The sequence below is a fragment of the Mustela erminea genome, chromosome 15 (assembly GCF_009829155.1).
Source record: "Mustela erminea isolate mMusErm1 chromosome 15, mMusErm1.Pri, whole genome shotgun sequence".
Taxonomy (NCBI): domain Eukaryota; kingdom Metazoa; phylum Chordata; class Mammalia; order Carnivora; family Mustelidae; genus Mustela; species Mustela erminea.
In genome coordinates, this window is record NC_045628.1 from 37250275 (window position 1) to 37271467 (window position 21193).

Genomic DNA, 21193 nt, shown 5'->3' on the forward strand with positions numbered 1-21193 from the left:
TTTGAATTTCTCCATGCCCTGTTCTCTTTCCCTTGTTTCCACTGTCTTACTGTGTTTTCAAATCAGCACTGATGCCTTCCACCTTCCTGACAGATTCCTTTGTCACTGGTAAGGCTTGAACCTGGCATTGAACATAGGTCTGTCTGACTGGGAGGACAGGAAGAGTTTGTTGGCAAGAAAATCACCCTGAAAAAGAGTTTTCTTGCTAGTGTGCTTAAATATATCTGTGAGTCAGATGGTTTTCTTCCCAAACATTTCTTCTTCCTAGGGAGAGAAATGGCCTTGTGGAGGCAAGTCTCTCTGTCTGAATAAAAACAGAATTAACTATAGGGGAAATTATTTTTGTGCTGAAATGAATTCTTCTTTGTGGCTTTATTTTGAACTATATTACCTATATTCCTCACGAATACAAAACTGGACAGCCGAATTTCATATCATTTTGATGAAATGAATAAATTCAGTGGGGACTAACACTGGTGCTGAGGGTCTTCAAGACCGGGAGAGTTTGTGCTTATTTTGAAGAGTTATCAGATAAGAACAAAAGACAATATACGCTCCAAACAGGCAGGCTGATTTCATGTTTGCCTCAGGCAAACCAAATGTTCACTGTTGATTTACCATTGAATTTTGAAAGCAAAGGCTATAAAAGTAAAAACAATCTTTGTTCTTTTTTTCCCCACTGTGGTTCCTTGATACTCAAGTAATATGATTTGCTATGGAGGATGTGAAGAAGGGTTGGTTAGACTTAACGGTTCTGGAAACTTTCAACTGTTTTAATATTGCAGACACGAGCATTAAAAAATCAAACCATTTCTGTGACAAAGGTTAGAAATATTGCTACAAAGATAGGGGAATTGAGTTTTAGTGATCTCTTTCCACCTTAGTGTCCCTGTAAAGGCTGTGAGGTGAGGTAAAGCAGTAACACCACACAATGTGATTTCTACTATAATTGGCATTCCTTTAGAAGGGCACAGGCTTATGAAACATTAGCTCTAAGGACCAGAGAGGTCACTAATATTTAAAGGCTATCTCCTGTGTGAGCAAGAATCTATGTTGTTAGACAATGTGTTGCTGAGCATAAAGAATCATTTCTTCCCTGAGTGATTATACCAATCAATTAATATAAATTGTGATTTTCCCCCACCATCTTAAGGATAAAGTTGCTTACTTTCCTTTCTTCGCAAAAAAAAAAAAAAAAAAAAAAAAAAAAAAAGGAGAGAAAAATCATAACATCGTGACACTTTTATAGGAATCTTACTAACCTGATATAACTTATCTTGTCAACAATGTGAGGAGTCAGATGAGGGACTAGAAACTCAAAAAAAAAAAAAATTGCCTAAGTGAGCAGAGTTAAGGAAAAGAGAAGCATGGGACTCAGACTCATACTTTACTGACCTCAAAAATCTCTGGTCAATCCCTTATGGATTACAGCTCCTATTGGCTCTAAAGGTTATTAGGATCATTTACTTCACATTCTCATCATGAGGAAAAAAGTGTTTTTTTTTGTTTTGTTTTTATTTTTGAGGAAAAAAATTTTAAAATACATTCCTCCCACTGGTTAAAAAGGAAAAATCCTTAATCATTTTGAGATTATATTAAAAATGTAATACCTAAACTCTGAATCAAATAATATATAAACTCATCCTTTAAATTGTTTTAGAATTAACAGTAGCCATGGATTTCTCTAGAATTTTCACATGTCTTGGGCCACATACTATTTCTGGGGCTGCTGTAATAAGTGCCACAAAATTGGTGGTTTAAAACAACAGAAATTTATTGTCTGACAGTTCTAGAAGACAGAAGTCTGAAATCAAGAGATCAGCAAGGTTGTTTTTTTCTGAGGAGTCTGATGCAGAAGCTGTTCCCTGCCTTTTCTCTAGCTTCTGGTGACAGCTGGAAACCCTTGTCATTCTTTGGCTTATAGACTCATTACTGTACTGCCTGCTTCGATCTCCACATGGCACTCTCCCTGCATGTCTCTTCTCTCCTATGAGGTTAGGGGTCATATTAGATTAAAGGCACACACACTCTAATATGACCTCATCTTAATTTGCATCTTAATTACATCTACAAAGATCACTTCTCCAAATAAAGTCACATGCACAGGTATCAGGGATGAAGACTTCCACATATCTTTTGGGGAGACACAATTCAATCCATAGCATATAGAAATCATGCAACAGAGATCAGTTAAAAAAACAATCAAGCATCTCTTACAGTTTGTCTCCCTCTCAAACCCATCTTGTTTCATTTTTTCCTTCCCTACCTCCCATGACCCTCCGCCCTGCCTCTCAAATTCCTCCTACCAGAGAGATTGCTGGGAGGGGGAGGGTAGGGATAGGATGGTTGGGTTATGGACATTGGGGAGGGCATGTGCTATGGTGAGTGCTGTGAAGTGTGTAAGCCTAATAATTCACAGACCTGTACCCCTGGGGTAAATAATATACGTTAACAAGAATAATTTAAAAATAATTTAAAAAAGCAATCAAGCATAAAGTATAAAGCCTGAGTGAGCTGGATAGCTGTGATTATATGTGTGTGTATGTATATACACACACTTATGTATGTGCTAATATATTCAGATTTATGTGTGATGCTGCAATTAATACGTTGATTTTAGACCAGTTCCTCTTTTTGATATGGATATGAAGATGTGGAAAGTTAGGAATCTGAACAGATTACTTCAATGATCAGGTATGCAATTCCATCTTCTCTGTCTAGAAACAATTTACCAATGTTAAGATTTCTTAGCTGGAGATTTACCTTCAAGAAATATTTCTGGACTTTGCCTTTGGGACTTGTAAATTTTATTCTCTGAGAAGTTTCTCAGAATTCTCCAATTTTCTAATATAAAAAGAAATCCTGGTTTTAGATGTATAAATTTATTATCTTTTTTCATATAAGTAGGAATTGATCATACTTTCTTCAGGGATTTTTATCATGAATAGTTAACCATACCCCTTGGTCCCATATTCTAATTTTCTAGTATTTAGATTTTTTTTCTTTTTTTGGGTAAATATTTATCTAAATAGCTAAAATTATACCTAGCAATGCTGAAGTTTCAATGAATATATAGAATATACAGTAAAAATCTGAAAGCAGCTTTATAAAACACTGAAGACCATGATTTTACAGTTATATGGTGCAAGAGTTAAGAAGCTATTCATCTGGAAAACCAGAATAAAAATCCTTAGGTCAACATTCACTTAATTTTTTAAAAAAGTGAAACACCTCCATAATATTTTAAAGAGATCCTTTGCCTACTATGCACAAAGCAGAAGTCCATTTGGAGCAAAATATATTGGCTAAGCTGCTGAGAACTCAAGTCTTCCTATTTTCTGTATGCATTTTTATTTATGTGTTCCCCACTCTTTATGGGTCTGATCTATGCTTGCTATAGAGTTTAAAAGCCATTCCAAAACCTAATTGAGTTGCTTTATTTCATTTTCTTTATATGGCTTTTTTTTTTTTTTCTCCAGTAATGATACTCTCACAGAACACTAATGCTTAGATGTCCTAAGAAAGTGTTATTTGGTTTAGAAACTAAATTAGAGTAGCAAAAATACCCATAGTATCTGCCTCTCTTATTTTAAATGTGCTGGCTTTGGCTTTTATGTGACACAGATTCTAGAGGAAGTGTAGTAGAAGACAACAATTATTAATTTTTATTCTCTCCTTCCAGCTCAGAAGGTAGTTACCTAAATGCTATACTAAATTTGGAGAAAAGAATATTACTTCTGTGATCCATGTTCTTCCCCTAATCTACTGAGCTAGGTTTATTGCCCAACAAGCTAATGAAGAGGAAAGCAACCATGGAGTACAGACAGTGAAACACTAAAAAGAAGAGTGAAAACTGTAGTTATCCAGCTCTTCTCCACTCCATCTAGTGGGGGGCAGGGGGAAGATGTGTTGACACAGGAAAGAAAGAACACCAGCTTCCTTGCTTACCCTCTCTTCCTAAGACCCACCAGAAAAACAGAGAAATCTATCTAGTGGGGACAATCCTTTGGCCCCACTTATGTTCACGCTGAATGTGAGCACACGCACGGGAAGGTACGTAAGACCGCCCTTCATGGTTTTATCTCCCTGTTCTAGCCAATCTTACTGTTTTTTTTTTTTTTTTTTAAAGATTTTATTTATTTGATAGAGAGAGAACTCACAAGTAGGCAGAGAGGCAGGCAGAGACAGGGGGTGGGAGGAGGGGACTGTGGGGGAAGGAGGCTCCCTGCTGAGCAGACAGCCTGATTCAGGACTCCATCCCAGGACCCTGAGATCTTGAGCTGAAGGCAGTGGCTTAACCCACTGAGCCAGGCAACCCTAGCCAACCTTCTTTTAATTGGCCATACCGATTCTCTGTTAAAACTCTTACTGTGAGGATGCTCTCTCTCCGTCCATTGTTGGCCGTTATGGGTTATAAAATGTGTTCCCTGGTCTGCAGATATGATGGTCCACTGTCCAAACTGGTGCAATATCTTTTGTTCTGGTTCTTTCATAATACTCAGCATTTGCACCCACACTGAGTAGGTGTAGCCCAATGCACAGTCAGTGTCTATTCCTATCGGGACCCATCTGTAGTTCACAGTGCTACCGGCATCAGTCTCACTTGCCAGCTACGATCAAGGTCTTTTTCCACCAGGGGATCTACCACATAGCCATCTGCGTCTCCCTCTCTTGGCAGACAAAACAGTTTTTATTGGACTTTTTTTTTTTTTTTCTTTTTGCCTCAGAGGGTACAAGAGGGCTATGTTTAGATCAAGCCCATCTCTGCACTGCCACTGTATCACTGAGTTCACTCATTTCATGGACCCTGGTGGCCACCTTAAGTGGGCACTCAGGGATATTTGCTTAATTCCAATCATCTTCTGAAATGGAAAGAAGATTCCTCTAAGGGCATCACCATGTCCACTTTAATACGCTACTCAAATTCCCAGTGATTTTCATAAGGCTGTGTGTGTCCCATAAGGACATCTTTTAATAGGCCACGCTTCCATTGCCCTCCTGAAATCATACGACCAGGCCACAAGCACTGCCTGGGAGTCAGTAAAAACCCATACCTTGGAGATTCTACAACTGTTCAATTCTTCCATCGCTGTTAGGAAAGCAGCATGCAATTCAGACCACTCAGCTGATTTATTTTTACCTTCTTCCCTCAGAGTGGTAGCCTTCCATAAGAGTATAGTCCATTCACCTTGGAACTGCCATTTCTTTGTGGGTCCGCTGAGAGCTCTTTATAGGACACTATGTTAATAGAATCCAAGAGCCTCTCATGCACTTCCAGAGTCAGTCTGAGAGGAAAAGAGACTCCCTGCTTGTACGTACCTCTTCCTTGCATTGCCCAGATGCCATGATCCTGTACAAACCATTTAAATTTTATTGTGGAATTTTGGGGGCACTGACAACTACATTAAAGTGTTTGTCTAGGGCATCACCCAGACATTTATAGCTACTTCAGATTTTAAGATCACTTTGTCTGCTTCCTAGAGGTAACTTTAGTGAATAACATCCAATCACAATGTAGTAAATGCCCCTCAAATGGAAATTCTTGTAGTCCAAAACCCCAGTAGTGTTTCTAGGCGATGCTCATAAGCCCCAATCTGTGTCCCACTTAGGGCTACCACACAGAGAATTTGTACCTACCAGCACTCCAGCTTGTCTTCCACACTGTGTGGGTTCAGGCAGTCATACTGGATCCCATTTATATGTCCAATTAACATTGCCTGAAGGGCAGACTTACACGCTTTCTATTTTACAGCACTAGGTAGGGGAAGCATTCCCCAGTGAGATACAATGTCTATTTCTACAATGTATCAAGTAAAAGAGACTTCACATAAAACCCTTTCCAATAAAACCTGTTCAAACACACCAATTCTACATATTTCTATCTTAATTCCATCAACTCTTACTCTTACATCAACTCTTCTGTTTCCTAACTGTAGCTTCTATTAAGTCTTCATCCACAGATTTTTGTTTTACAATACTGGACAGGGGAGGTATTCCCCAGCAAGACATATTATTCATTCTCAAAAAACATTCAGGTAAAGACAACACAACTTATTTACATAAAGCTTATTCAAACATTCCAATTTTCGCAATCTTATCAACCATTACATTTTTATATTCTCTCAATCCAGTTGTAGCCTAAATCAGGGTTTTGCCAATGGGTTGGTACATTTCATGGAAAAAACCAGGAATCCTGGTAACTTCTCTTCTCTACCCCTGCCCAATTTACCTACTCTTGTGCAATAAGCTTTGGGTCCCCAACAAAGAGTAAAGCAGAGAGACCCTCTTCCTTTTGTCAATTTTTTATCTTTATTAGCCTAATCATTGTCCTAAGTGATTGCTGGTCAATTTTATTTTCTTTTCTCTCTCTCTTTTTTTTTTTTTTTTTAAAGATTTATCTATATATTGATTTGAGAGTAAGAATGAGAGAGCAAAAGAATGCGGAGGGGAACAGCAGAGGAAGAGAGAGAAGTAGCCTCCCTGTTGAGCAGGGAACCCTGACAACTCAGGGCTCCATCTCAGGACCCTGGGATCATGACCTGAGCCCAAAGCAGATGCTTAACTGACTGAGCCACCCAGGTGCTCTGGTCAAATTTTGCATAGTAATAGCTACATTACAACTTTTTAAATTTTTCCAAGTTGGGGTAAAGAGAATAGATGTTTTTAGGGCTATTTCGTGTTGGAGGATCAACAAGCGATCTCTTTGGCACCCTAAAGCCTTGACAGTGTTGTATTGTAACCTTTGTTTTACTCCAATGTCCATTTTACTCATCCCATTTGTTTCTTTTTTTTTTTTTTAAGATTTTATTTATTTATTTGAGAAAGAGACAGTGAGAGAGAGCATGAGCGAGGAGAAGGTCAGAGGGAGAAGCAGACTCCCCATGGAGCTGGGAGCCCGATGTGGGACTAGATCCCAGGACTCCAGGATCATGACCCTGAGCCGAAGGCAGTCGTCCAACCAACTGAGCCACCCAGGCGCCCCTACTCATCCCATTTCTTAATAACCATCTACAGATTTCCTCCCGGCTGGGATGAGACCTGTAACTCCTCCCCTCCTGTTTCTTCTTTGTTTCGCTCCTGCCAACATTTGCTTTACCCACCTTATTTCTTAAAATAATCTTTTACAGATTTCTATCTAATTGGGAAGAGCCCTTTGACTCTTACCTAGGTCTCTTCCCATTCTCTTGTTAATAAACCTAATTTATTTAATTGTATCTATAATACTCAGGAGGAGAAGCTGAGAGAAAATTCAAGTCTCTTGGTTATACGGGGTGCCCACATAAGAAAGGCCCTTTAATCACAGCATTTATTATGACTAGGTAACTGGCATATTCATTGGGTAAATATCCCTATCATTATAAAGCCAGTCCCATGTAGCCTGCATATGAAGCGTAACAGCTACCACATCTGGGGAATGCTGCATGGCATTTACAGGGGAGATGGACAGCCTCCCTTCTCAAGGTAAACAGACCATACAATGGCTCTTATCCAGTTTGTGAGGCTGGCATATAGCCATCTTTGATTGTTCCATAGTGAGCTGTAGGCCCTGTTGTCAACCCAAACATGCTCTTTCATTCTGGAGCATTCAAAACCAAAGATACAGCTCCTACATTAGTTATACTCAACCTTTTTCAGTGAAGGCTCCTCAAGAACTTGATGATATCAATCCACAAAATGAAACCGTTCTTGTATACTATCCTCCCTGGTTTTCTGGTTTGCCCTTTCCCTATGCTGCCGACCTTATTGGTGACCAATTATATAATTCAGGGCCAGCCAGATGGAAGAGAGACATAGGGCAAGGTATGGGGAAAGGGTGTGAGGCTTCCATGCCCTCTTGAGTCCTCCTCAAATATCCACCTGTTAGTCAATCAGGAGAATTTCCAAACCCCACCTTTTTGGGTTTTTATGTAAGTTCCATTATATAGGTATGATGGATGAAATCTTGGGCCATTGGTGGTTGAACTCTATCTCTTGCCCTTTTTCCCTCTATAGAAATCTGGAGGAAGCCTTGGCTCCACATGCAACAGGGCCCTCATCTTTAAAAAGTGTTTCCAAAAATGACCTCGTTAACACAACATTGCTCTCATCACAGAAAATTTCAAGAGTTTTAGGGTTTCTGTGCCAGAGACCATATACTTATTTCTTGTTACACATCACAGTATTATGGTACACTTGAAATTTCATAGAAATCTACTTTATTGGAATACATCATGGGACTTAGTTTCTAAATACCTCCTTTTTAAGAAACAATGACCTGTACAAATGCTTCTCATCCTTTTTGACTATAGAACCAGAATGAAAATGGGGTCACTTATGTCAAGGACAAAATGGAGTTGGCCAAAGCAGGTACATTAAAGAAAAATGAAACTCAACCTTACTGAAGTTGCAGGAATTTATAGTTCTCAGAAATCAGCAGAGGATGTCAACCAGTCCCCAACTGCCACATTTGTTTATACCATCTTTGGGCTCCCCAGTTCCCCTGACTCAGCAACCCTAATCCAAATAAGGAAGAAGGCCACAAGGCAACCAATCAGCTGAAAAAAAAGAAAAGAAAGAAAAAAAGAAAAAAACTTCAGTCTGTGAGCAACCTGGAAATCATTGCTCCATTAACCTTGAGTTTCCTGTTTTGCAGGTAAGAACTCTTGCAATGAACTCATCTTCCTGATGTACAGAGTTTGGTTTCGGACATGACAGTGACATTGTATTTTTTTTTTTTTAATTTCTAATTTTTTTAAAAGATTTTATTTATTTATTTGACAGAGAGAGAAAGAGAGATCACAAGTAGGTAGAGAGGCAGGCAGAGAGAGAGGGGGAAGCAGGCTCCCCACTAAGCAGAGAGCCCAATGTGGGGCTTGATCCCAGGACCCTGAAACCATGACCCAAGTCGAAGGCAGAGGCTTAAGCCACTGAGCCACCCTGGTGCCCCTACAGTGACATCTTAAAATGCCAAACAAAAAATAATGATTCCATAGGGGATGATCTCTGGAATTTACTATAATTTGATTGAGAAAATAACTTTTTATAAAGGTAAAACCTTCTACCAATGAAGGACTTTTAGGAGGAAACAATTACTTTATGAATTTGAAAAATTAGTAGTTTTTTGAGAATTGGGTACATTAGTTTATAGGATAACACTTCGTACTGAGTCTAAATGAAAATTAAAGCAACTTTATTTTGACATTAAATTTTCTGAAAAAATATAATTTGTTTTTTTTCTACAAGTAAAAAAGCTTATTTTGAATTAGCTTGAAATAATTACTTTAAATTAAGAATTTATAGCATTCTTTTAAGTAAACCTCTCCATATATGTTTTCACAGCAGTTAAAAATGTGTTATTCCTATTCACACAGTTTTACTGATTTCTCGTTGCCTTTCAAAACTCTTCCTTCATGCCCCTTACATTTTCTAAGAGGTGGGGAGAGGCAAAACTATAATTTACATCAAAGTGAAATTCTCATAATATCTTTGAAGATTTTAGACTTTTAAAACATGGTTTGTCTTTGAAAAATCAAGTATCACAGCTGTTACTAAGAAGCACTGACTGCCAGAGTTAAATGTGGTAAAAATGTTAAAAACCCATCTCTTTGATGAAGTATTTTATCTTGGTCTTCTAGTTCAGGACATTGATTGGCCGAAGATTCTCTGAGCAGTAAATACTGACATATCAACACCATATAGCTAATTAAGTTTTCTCTTCTCTTCCAACATTTACATTATTCCCTTTCCCACACACTTATTCATGAAAATATTTCTAAACCTACCTATCTCCTGTTATCTCCTCCAGTTGCTTTGCTGTTCTTGGGTCATTACTACTTTTAATTCCTTGGTTCTGTTATTCAACCATAAATCACACATTTCTTCCTTGAAAATAAAATAGAGTATTTCCTAGAGGTCGTTCTGTTCTTATTTTGTTCTGTGCCCAGCTTCCCCTTAATTTTCTACATTGGAGGTCTACCCTAGGTACCCATGCATACTCAGGGATGTTCCTTTTGTTATTAGTTTTACAGAGAATGGCAGAAATGGACAAGTGTTTGTTGCCTTCCCAGCATGTATCCACACTGTCCACTGTGAGCAGCCACACAACTAAGGTGAGTTGACTCTGCTCCCAGCCTTCCAGTTTGCTCTTATCACCTCAGCCCCCTTGCCTTAGTGATTTGATTTACACCTTGCCTATCTCAGCACAAAGCAAAGTTGGAAATCTGTGGTAGGCTGAATCATAACATTCCATAGATGTCCATGGCCCAAGCTCTCAAATCTGTGACCATTACCCTATATAGCAAAAGGGATTTGGTATTTGTAATTAAATTAAGGATGTGAGATATAGAGATGATCCTGAATTTTTCCCTTGGGTCCTAAGTGTAATCACATAGGTTTTTACTGGAAGGATTCAGAAGGAGTCAGAAAGCAAGGAGAAGGTTATGTGATAATGGAAGTAGAGATTTGGAGTGGTACATATTGGAGACAGAGAAAGGGACCATAAATCATGGAACACAAACAACAAACACCGGAAGACACCAGTAAACATTGAATATGGCAAAGGGATAGATTGTATTCTCTGAGCTTCTAGAAGGAGCCAGTCTAGCAGACACCTTGACAGTAGCCCCAAGAAACTGATTTCAAACTTCTGGAACTGTAAGAGACTAAATGTGTGTTATTTTAAACCGCAACATGTGTGTTATTTTGTTGCAGCAGCAATAGAAAACTAATACAGAATTAGGACCCAATTAATGGGCTTTTCTTGTGTAGTTGGTTACAATAGAAATTTCATTTTTTTCTGTATGGTATATAGAACAGATGTGAGGTAGGAAACTATTAACCATTAACCCATATGATTGAGGACAGCTTGAATGTGAAAATGACAGATGTAGGAGAGTAAAACAAAACAAAACAAAACAAAACAAAAAAAGTACAGGAAAGCAGGAGCACAGCCCTGGTCAAAACGTGCTTGAAACCTTCAATGATTCAGGACTGTTACAGTTACATAAGCTTATCGATTATCTTCATTATTGACAAGAATTTTTCAATTACCTGCAATGGAAACCAACTTAGTTGATGCAACAGTTTTGCACTAAACATAAATTTTTAAATACAATAGCTAGTATGCTTTCAAAGCTGGTGTGAACCAGTGTCACAGATTAGTAAGGACTCTGAAAGCAAGCATGGTATTATGGTGCCTGAATTGCTCACCACCATATCCTCTCTCTCTAGCAATGATACTGAAAGTAAATAGGTGCTTTTTTTTTTAAGATTTTATTTATTTATTTGAGAGAGAGAGAGACAGTAAGAGAGAGCACGAGAGAGGAGAAGGTCAGAGGGAGAAGCAGACCCCCAGTGGAGCTGGGAGGCTGATTCGGGGCTTAATCCCAGGATTCTGGGATCATGACCTGAGCTGAAGGCAGTCGCTCAACCAACTGAGCCACCCAGGCACCCAACAGGTGCTTAATAAATGTTTTTGAAATGGGTTGATGACTCCAGGGCACCTGGGTGGTTCAGTCAGGTAAGGGCTGGACTTGGTTTTGGCTCAGGTCATTATCTCAGGGTTCTGAAATTGAGCCCTGGACCAGGCTTCACTGAGCAGGGAGTTGACTTGAGATTCTCTCCTTCTCCTTGCCCCTCTGCCCCTCCTGCCATGCCATGCCTGTGTGCACGTTCTCTCTTTCTAAAAAAATCAACTCTTAAAAAAAAAAAAAAAAGAAATGTGTGCATGACTAAATATAAAAAATACGAAGTGTGACTAGAATGCCATTATCAGCTAACCCTGCCTTAAAAATATAAGCGATGAGAGACTGAATATACAAATGCACAAGGGCCAGGCAGTAAAATGAAAATAGAACTCTGACCCACAACCTCTAGAGTAACCAGTCGCGAAGTAAATCACAACCTTGCAAGCAAATAGCCCCAAATGGTCAGAACTTGGTCAGTGACTGCCAGCTTCCCCATCTTTGCCCTATGATTCCAATTCAGGACTAATCAAAGAAAGCCAACTATGCTCCTCACTCCAATCACATCAGATGCCTAACTTCTCATTAGCCTGCATCTAGCTTCCCCTTGTCAACATCTGATAAGAACATACCTGATGTCATCTCTTTTTCTACTAAGAAGTTTCTCATTGCCAAGTTACAGTGGCTGAGTCCTTTGCTACATCAAACTCTGAATTAATAGCTTCTGTTTCATCTCACTTGGATTGTCTTCATTTATTTGTACAGTTATACAAATGAGACTGACAATAACTTTTCTTCAGGTTATTTTTCGCCTTGGTCATTTATGCATAAGACACAGTTTCTAAGAAAAGCTATCTTTTCAATAAAATTTCACCAAATAAATGGGTCAAACAAATGTTTTTGAAATGCAAAGTCAGTAGATGGTAATTATGTATTTCTGTCCTGAAATAATCTTCCACTGATCTGGAATTTGCTTAAGGTTTGACCACTGGGGTTTTATTTAATTCATTTATTAATTCTTTTAAAATGTATGCAACAATTAAAACTCTCCATGACTGGCACTAAGTACAAGAGCAGAGTGATGGACAGACAGATTCTGCTCCAGACTTCAGGGAGGTTATATTCCATAGGGATAGTGAAGATACTGCACATTTACATAATTACATTTTAAATTATAATCTTAGTAAGGACCAAAGGTAGAAATTCAGGAAGATAAAAGGATATGGTACAAGAGTTCCAGGCTTGACTGGAGACTGAGAAGGTCTTTATAAAGTAGTGGTAGACGATCAAATTGCCCCTCCCCTTAATTATCTTCTAAAATTTGAGAGAGATTCCAAGAAGAGTTTAAAATCCAAATGACTGTAATTAAATTCCTGTCATTCTGGTGGAATGGAGCATAATAAGAGAAGTCATTTTGGCTTATTGGAAAATAAAGTTACGTTTCTTAACATACTAGAGATTTTGGACTCTGATTTTGGAGATTTTGGACTCCTACTATACTTATATGCTAAGGTGTTAAAAATGGTTATTTCAGATTCATTTATTTTCGTTTTAGCAATATCTGTGCTTTTATAGTAAACTAGTTATTTAAAAGAAAAAGAAAAAAAGAAAAACTGCGTGAAAACCCTTTGGCTTTTGTTTCCTGGCAAAATATAGGGCAGCCTCCTTAGGAGAGTCCTTAGAAATACTCTTCATCATTTACCCCCAAAACTGTCTTCTTCTACTTTCCTAGGACTATCCATCACTCCTTTTGAAACCTTTAGTGTTTTCAACATACCAAGTGTCTTTCCTGTTTTCATGGCTCCATTTTTCTATTCATGGGCTTTAGTCCACTTGAATTGGGTTCTTTGCCTTCTCTCTTTTGTAGCTTCTTTACAGGCTAACTATGAGCTCCTCTGTGAGGCTTTTCCCACCCAATCCTCCTCAGATAAGCACTATTAATTTCCTATTTTACCCTTATAATGTAGTACATTTTCTTATCACTAATTTACTTTTCTAAAGTATTAGGGCTAGTATTTGGAAATGAAAACCACACACTTCAGTTGTCTTCATCAAAAGCATTCACTCTGCCATTGTTCAAACTTCTATTTGACATTTTTTTAACCTGTATCTAATTTATTATGGAACTAATTTAACTTAAAACAATATAATACTTCATATAACTAAAATGTGGTCTCAAAGATCTAGATTATTTCAACTACATTTACAATTTAGAAAAGCATTTATCCAGAGAAGTTAATGGTGCAGTTATGAGCTGTAATTTATAGTGGTTAAGAGGCTGAGTTCTGAAGCTCTGAAACCAGACTGCCCCAACTTGACTTTCAGGTCTGCTATGTATTTATTAGCTGTGTGACCATGAGCAGATGACTTCAACTGTTTTTGTCTCCATGTTTCCCTTTCCTGATATGTCAAATGGGGACATTTATACTACCTGAAATAGCCTTTGCAGTGAGGTATACATGCAGAAAAAGACATTAGAGCAATGTCTGGCACATAGTAACCTCTCAGCATATTTTATGGATAAATTCTATCAGTAGTCATGATTGTAGTGGTAGGAAGAGAAGGCAAGGGATTAGTTTTGGTGTTAGTATGCACCAGACAACATGCTAGTTTGGAGTTATAGTCTATCTAGGGGGCAGAAATTGTAAGCAGATCAACACATACCACTGTCACAAGAGGTGAAGGCACACAGAAGATCAGGATCATTGTGGGAGAAGCATTAGAGAAGTAACATCTGGGCTGAGTTATGGAGTCCTAGTAGACATCAGCAAGAGAGAAACAGAGAAGCAGGGTCCCGCGCACTGTACGGGCACACATGAATGCAGGGAGACTGGGAGAACATGGTACCCAGAGTCCCTCACTGGAGTACAGCATGGTCAACAGAGAAAGACAGATTTTAGATTGGAAAAGAGTTTCTGCTTCATGTGGAGAGATCTGGAGTTTCATAAAAGAAATTAGAAAAAAAAATTCAGCACAGAAATTTTACTTTTGGTTGGTTAATTTAAAAACATTATTTGCGGGGCACCTGGGTGGCTCAGTGGGTTAAAGCCTCTGCCTTTTGCTCAGGTCATGATCTTGGGGTCCTGGGATCGAGCCCCGCATCGGGCTCTCTGCTTGGCGGGGAGCCTGTTTCCTCCATTCTCTCTCTCTCCGCCTGCCTCTCTGCCTACCTGTGATCTCTCTGTGTCAAATAAATAAATAAAATCTTTTAAAAAAATTACTTGCCATTAGTGTGGATAATGTATTAGGAGACAGTGAGTTAGGAGCAGGTATGCCAGGTAGACATTTATTGCACTACTTCAAAAATAACCATAAAGCCCTGGATAGAAGTAAGAATGTGTATATGGAGTAGAGAGACACTGCTTGAAAAATATCAAGGGGGTTCAGAAGAATAAAAAAGCTAGAGGTGGAAATGGGAGATTATGAGGTTGGGGCATGGTTGCAAAAATGTAACTATAGTTAAGAAGAAGTTTAAATTGAGGAAAAATGAGGAATATAAAACTGGCTATATGGCATTGAATGTTCACTATGTTCTAGCTTAAAGTAGTTTTTTGATTAGTCAATTTATGTCCTGAACTCAGAGGCCATACTACATAAATAAAATAAGAGCTAAGCAAATATCTGCACTATCGTTATGAGAACACTGAGGATATAACTTATTATGAGCTATAATTTTAATAATTTATTTTGGAAAATGAACTGGGAAGTAAAAATTAATAAATCATGTTACTTGTGTAATTTATGTTAGTTATGTAACTTATGTTACTTATATTGTGTTCCTGGCATTGTGTTGATCATTTTAAGTATACGTTACAACACAAAAGCAAGCTTATGAAATGGGTATCAATATCCCATTTTATATAGAGAAATGTGAAGTTAAAAGCATTTAAATAATTTGTTTAAAGTTAGATGAGAAGTGGAAGAGCCAGGATTAAAATCCTAATCAATCAAACTGCATATTTTATTCATCCACAACCACATTATACTCCTAACAAAGTAAAAATTAAAGCAAATAAAAAGACTAGATATACAGTAAATCCAGTTTTGGATAGGAAGGGCACATTTCTTCTAAATGAGAGGAAGAAAGTCTCCTCCAATATAAAAAAAAATTAATATTGTACTTCTTACAATGTGCTGATATTGTGACAGGAGTTAGACTTTAAAATAAGAAAAGTAGGGGCACTTGGGGGGCTCAGTGGGTTAAAGCCTCTGTCTTTGGCTCAGGTCATGATCCCAGGGTCTTGGGATCAAGCCCCGCATCGGGCTCTCTGCTCAGCAGGGAGCTTGCTTCTTTCTCTCTCTCTGCCTGCTTCTCTGCCTACTTGAGATCTCTGTCAAATAAATAAAATCTTAAAAAAAATTAAAAAAAGGAAAGTACTGTTTTTGCATGTAAGAAATGCAAGGCTCAGATTTCAGAAAATATTTGGAGACTGCTACTGAAAGTATAAGAAGGTAGAAAAGTGAGGGTAAAATGGTGAAGCAATACTTAATACAGAGGCACAGTTTTGCATAGTTCAAATTCACTTTCATCTGTATAATGATAAACAAAGAATCTCAGATTTCAGCTTTAGGAGATCTAGATTATTAAGAAGAATTCAGAGAAATCATGATGGCACTCCCACTGATACTCTTTACAGAATAACTTTTTATCCCCCCTCCCCAAAGAACTTTTTCCTTTTATTTCAGAGGGAAGGAAACAAAGTTAGACTCTCCCACTCCATCCCCAAAGCTCCTGCCTCACCCAGAACGTGCAGTGAAAGAGGGACAGGGCCCAGTCTCCCCAAAACCCCACAAAGGAGCAAGCTTAGAAAAATTGTAACCATATTGTTCTGCCTCTGGCACTACACAGAGGCCCCACTGTGGCCAAAAAGTAAGTGGGAGAGGCAGACGCGGCAAAGGGAATTCCTTCTTACTACACAGTAAGATGATGCCCGAGCTACTGGGTGATGGAGAGGTGGAGACAAGATCTGGGGCAGGGAGAAAGCCTCCAGACCTTTTCCTTCAACCTCACATACTTCTATATTTACAGCTTTCAAGGAGAGGATGAAGTCTGGAATGACACTGGTTCTGCAAAGGCAGGAAATGAAAACCAAACAGCAGCTGTTTGGGCCATAATTTCTTGCCTCCTTGCTCTTAAAATCTTGAGTGGGAAAAGGGGAAACAGAAGCAGGCAGTGTTGGGAGGTTATGTTTGAGGGTCACGAGCCCAAAGCTCACTGCAAGAGAAGGTAAGGCAGCGGATCAGGGGCAGCCGGGTCCTCGGAGAAACATGTAAGAGATGCAACATGGGGGCTTAAGTGGGTAGGAGAAAAATCAATGAAACAAGATGGGATTGGGAGGGAGACAAACCATAAGTGACTCTTAATCTCACAAAACAAACTGAGGGTTGCTGGGGGGAGGGGGTTTGGGAGAAGGGGGGTGGGGTTATGGACATTGGGGAGGGTATGTGCTTTGGTGAGTGCTGTGAAGTGTGTAAACCTGGCGATTCACAGACCTGTACCCCTGGGGATAAAAATATATGTTTATTAAAAAAAAAAAAAAAAAGAAGCAGCCACTCACATCCCGCCTCTCCTCCAGCTCCCCAGGTCTCCAAAGGCCGGGGCGGCGGCGACACCAGCCATCTCCAGCAAGAGCGCTCCTCCTCCACCTGCAGCAGGTCAGCCTGCCTCATGGCCTTCAGCACACGCTCTCTGAAGCTGTCCTGGATTTCATCCCCCCATGGAAATCTCATGCCGGAGGAAGCAGGCCTTCTCAAGGTTAAAGCCGAAGTCCATCTCGCATGCGCTGCGGAAGTAGGAGTCCAGCAGCTTCACACCTCGGCGCATCGGCTCCGGCGGGACGAGTTCATGGTCCACGCGCTCCACGGCGCAGCAGTAGAGGCTGGCCTATCTTTTATAGACGGCTTTGAGGTCCTTCTCCTCCGGGAAGCTGCACATCATGGGCTTGCAAGCCGGAACGACCTGCATAAGCTCCGGAGCCGCGGTCCTTCGCGGCCTGTCTGCTGAGGCCAGGGACCGTCTCGGCAGCCACACCTTCTGACGCCCGCCTATCGGCTGCGTGAGTCGCTTCGCCTCGCCGCAGTCGTCTCTGCGTGTCCCTCTTTGGCCACCGTAGGCCCTAAGTCGTCTTTTAAAATCCTTTCTTCCGGTCCCTCTTGAAGCCTTGCCTGCCCCAGACCGCCTGGAAACTTCTAAGACGCCTGGCTCAAAGCAAGTCAGGTCAGAAGGCTCTCTCCTAACTACGGGTACCTTGGGGGCAGACAGGCTTTTGACAAGACTAACGGCTCCCCTGCCGCTTTATCTAGCGTGCTTAAGTCAGTCTTGCTGGGGCCTTGGACGTTCAGGGGTCAGTTTTTGCTGAGGACCGCTGACATTTCCGGTTTTTCCACGGGCTGAACTTTGGTGAACTTGAGACATAGTTTTTATTCTATAGTGAAGTTGTTTTATAGATATATAAAAGTATATATATACACACACGTATATAATTCAAAGCAGAAACAATTTGTTATATATGTAGAATCTTATGAATAAGCAAATACATCTTTTACCCAGTTTTCCAGAACATTTTTAGAACTGGCTTAAGATAACGGTAATTTAACTTGAATTGGTTCTGGATGCAATATAAAGCCATTCTTTCCCCATGATTGCTTGATTCTAGATTTCAGATTTGTCCTTGTCTAGAATTGCAATGTCTTGAATTTTTTTCACTAAGGAAATATTAGGCGGATTTGTAAAGCCCGTATAAAATGTAATTCAACAATTTACATGATCAGGTATCTATCAAGTATCAGTTAATCAGGGTTTTAGTGAACAAGCAGTTCAATGACAACACAAAATCCTGTGTTGTCTCTAGAAGAATGGCAACGCTGTATTAAAACAAAGGTCAGCTAGGATGCCTGGGTTGAAATGCTAGCTCTATGGCTCTATGAGTTATTAGGTGTAGGACTTAAGGAAAGCATTTCCCTTAACCATGCCTCGGTTTCTTCATCAATAAAAAGTGTCCTTAGCTTTGTTGTAGGCGTTAAATGACTTACAGAGGTAGTGGGTCTGAAGCATTTAGCCTGTTACTTGCCATAGTAGTTAGCACTAAATAAGCATTATTATTTATCTATTCCATACCCACAGACAGATATGGGAAGGGGTGAGGCTACATAGTGAGTCGTCTACCTTTATTTTTCCTGTTGCCTATGATAACTTGATAGGTACAAGTGGGGACTGAAGTTAACTTCTATTGGGAGAACTGATTGGGAAATTTTTAGGAATTTTGGGAGTTGGTTGATGTTGTGTTGGTAGCTTGAAATTGGCTAGGATGGGATTATTTAGACCACCTAGTCCCAGAAAACAGTTGCTAAACATTCACCAGGATAATACTGAAGTTAGCTTTGTTATCCAAGACTGTAGTTTTCTCTGGCTCTGAGCTACTGGTCACATGTAAAGGATCTTTTGACAGATACTAGAAAATATTACACTTGTTTAAAAAAAGGGGTGGGGGAGAAGAAATTGGAAATTTGGCAATTTCTTAGATTGTAAAAATTTTACCTACAATATGACCCAGAAATTCTACTCCAAGGTATTCACCAAAGAGAAAGGAAGGGATAGATCTACAAAGGAATTGTTTAAGAATTTCCTAGCAACGTTATTCATAATAGGCAAAAACAGAGTTCTCACAACAAGAGCATAAAACAAATTTTCTATTTGTACAAGTGAATACTACATAATAATAAAAAGAAATGAATTGTTGATACATGAAGCCAAGGGAAATAATCTCACAGAAGTAGAGCTGATTGAAGGAAGCCAGACAGAGAAAGAGTGTGCAGCATATGACTATTTATATAAAGATTAAGACCAGACAAAAGTGATCTATGGTGAGAGAAATTAGAACAATTGTTGCCTTTGGTGGGTGAGGGGTTGTGGTGGTGATGGTGGTGTTGACTGGAAACGCATGACAGAAATCTTTGGGGTGAGAGAAATGTTCTGTATTTTGAAGGGGCTGTTGGCTACATGGGTATACACATTTTTTTTTTTAAGATTATTTATTTATTTATTTGACAGGCAGAGGTCACAAGTAGGCAGAGAGGCAGGCAGAGAGAGAGAGAGGAGGAAGCAGGCTCCCCGCTGAGCAGGGAGCCCGATGCGGGGCTCGATCCCAGGACCCTGGGATCATGACCTGAGCCGAAGGCAGAGGCTTTAACCCACTGAGCCACCCAGGCGCCCCTGGGTATACACATTTATCATATCTTATCAAATCATGCACTAAAGAGCTTTACATTTTACTTTATATAAATTATGTATCAATAAAGAAAAATAGAGCAATGTATTTTAATTGAAATGCTGCTTAAGAATAGATGGGGTAATGACTAAATTTGGTAATTAGAAAATAAAGTTTGGGGAATATGTACATTTATATGAAGAGGAAAGAAGAGTAGTAATTAGACATACAATCCATTTATTTCATCTTTCAGTCACTATAATTTTTTGAATTGTGTGACCTTAGATAACTAGCTTGACCTTAAGTATATTCTGGATTCTGATCTGCTGAAATGGGATTAAATATAATATTTACCTTAAAAGATGGCTAGCTGGATTAAATGAAATAATTCATCAAAGGAATTTAAGGTGCTTGGCATTTAGTAAATACTTAATAAGTATAAATTCTTTTATAGCTATTTTTATTATTAAAGGATATATATAAAAGAAAATATAAAACTCAAAGAGAATACTTACTGAATTTCCAGCTTCATCTCATGGAAGTGCCAGAAACAATGGAGTAGGTAAATAAGGAACGAGTAGCCTAAATTTCCCCGGAGCTGAGCACCTGGAATCTTCAGAATGAAAGGATCCAGGAAGTACAAAATAAATAAGAAACAAAGCTAATCACTTTTGCGGCAGTTTTAATTTTCAATTAAAAGGAGAAAGTATTCCTCCCAAAGAGGGAAAGTGATATGGTTACTTTTACTAAGCAAGGGGCAAATTGTTATCATCCTTCTAACCAGCAATAATGTATATTTTAGAGAACAATGAATCTGTTCCTTCTAATGCACATGGGAAATAATTTTAAATCCAGACTTAAATGTAGGAATAGAAAAAAAAAAATACAGGCATGCAAGTACTCAGAAATTCAATTGTGACATACTTCAGTTTTCTAGTAAAAATAAAATCGTTAGTATTTTCTATTCTGCATTAGTAATCAGTGATAAAGAGAAGAATGGAATTAGCTTTGTGGGCAGAAGAGAGGTTAATTTACTTCACTGTATACTATTTACTTCAAAAAAATGTTTCACTATGGTTACTTGTTACTTTTATAATAATAAATGGGTAACTTAGGTAAGTTAAATGAAAACATCATATATGTATCATTTTTTTTTAAGATTTATTTATTTGAGAGAGAGAGAGAAAGACATAGCAGGGGGAGGGGCAGAAGGACAGGGAAAGAATCTGAGGCAGTCTCCGACCCACCATTGAACATGGAGCCTGATGCGAGGCTGAATGTCACTACCCTGAGATCATGACCTGAGCTGAAATTAAGAGTCTGACACTTAACCAACTGAGCCACCCAGGTACCCCCCCTTAGGTTAATATTTTTTTAAAGCTTTATCGATGTTGTTTTTAGTACCAATAGTTTATATTTTTAATAGCTGAGTAGTAATGCATTGTTTGAATATATAGGTTGTTATCCATTTCTTTGTTAAGGAATGTTAAGGGTGTTTCAAGTTTTTGGCTATTATGAATTAGTGTGGTCTAAAAATCCTCATAT

General features: G+C 38.9%; 1 pseudogene; it reads right to left on the minus strand.

Annotated features, from left to right (window-relative positions):
- The window catches only part of LOC116574064, a 55103-nt pseudogene extending 37613 nt beyond the window's left edge, over positions 1-17490 (minus strand).
- Positions 17491-21193: the final 3703 nt, after the last annotated feature.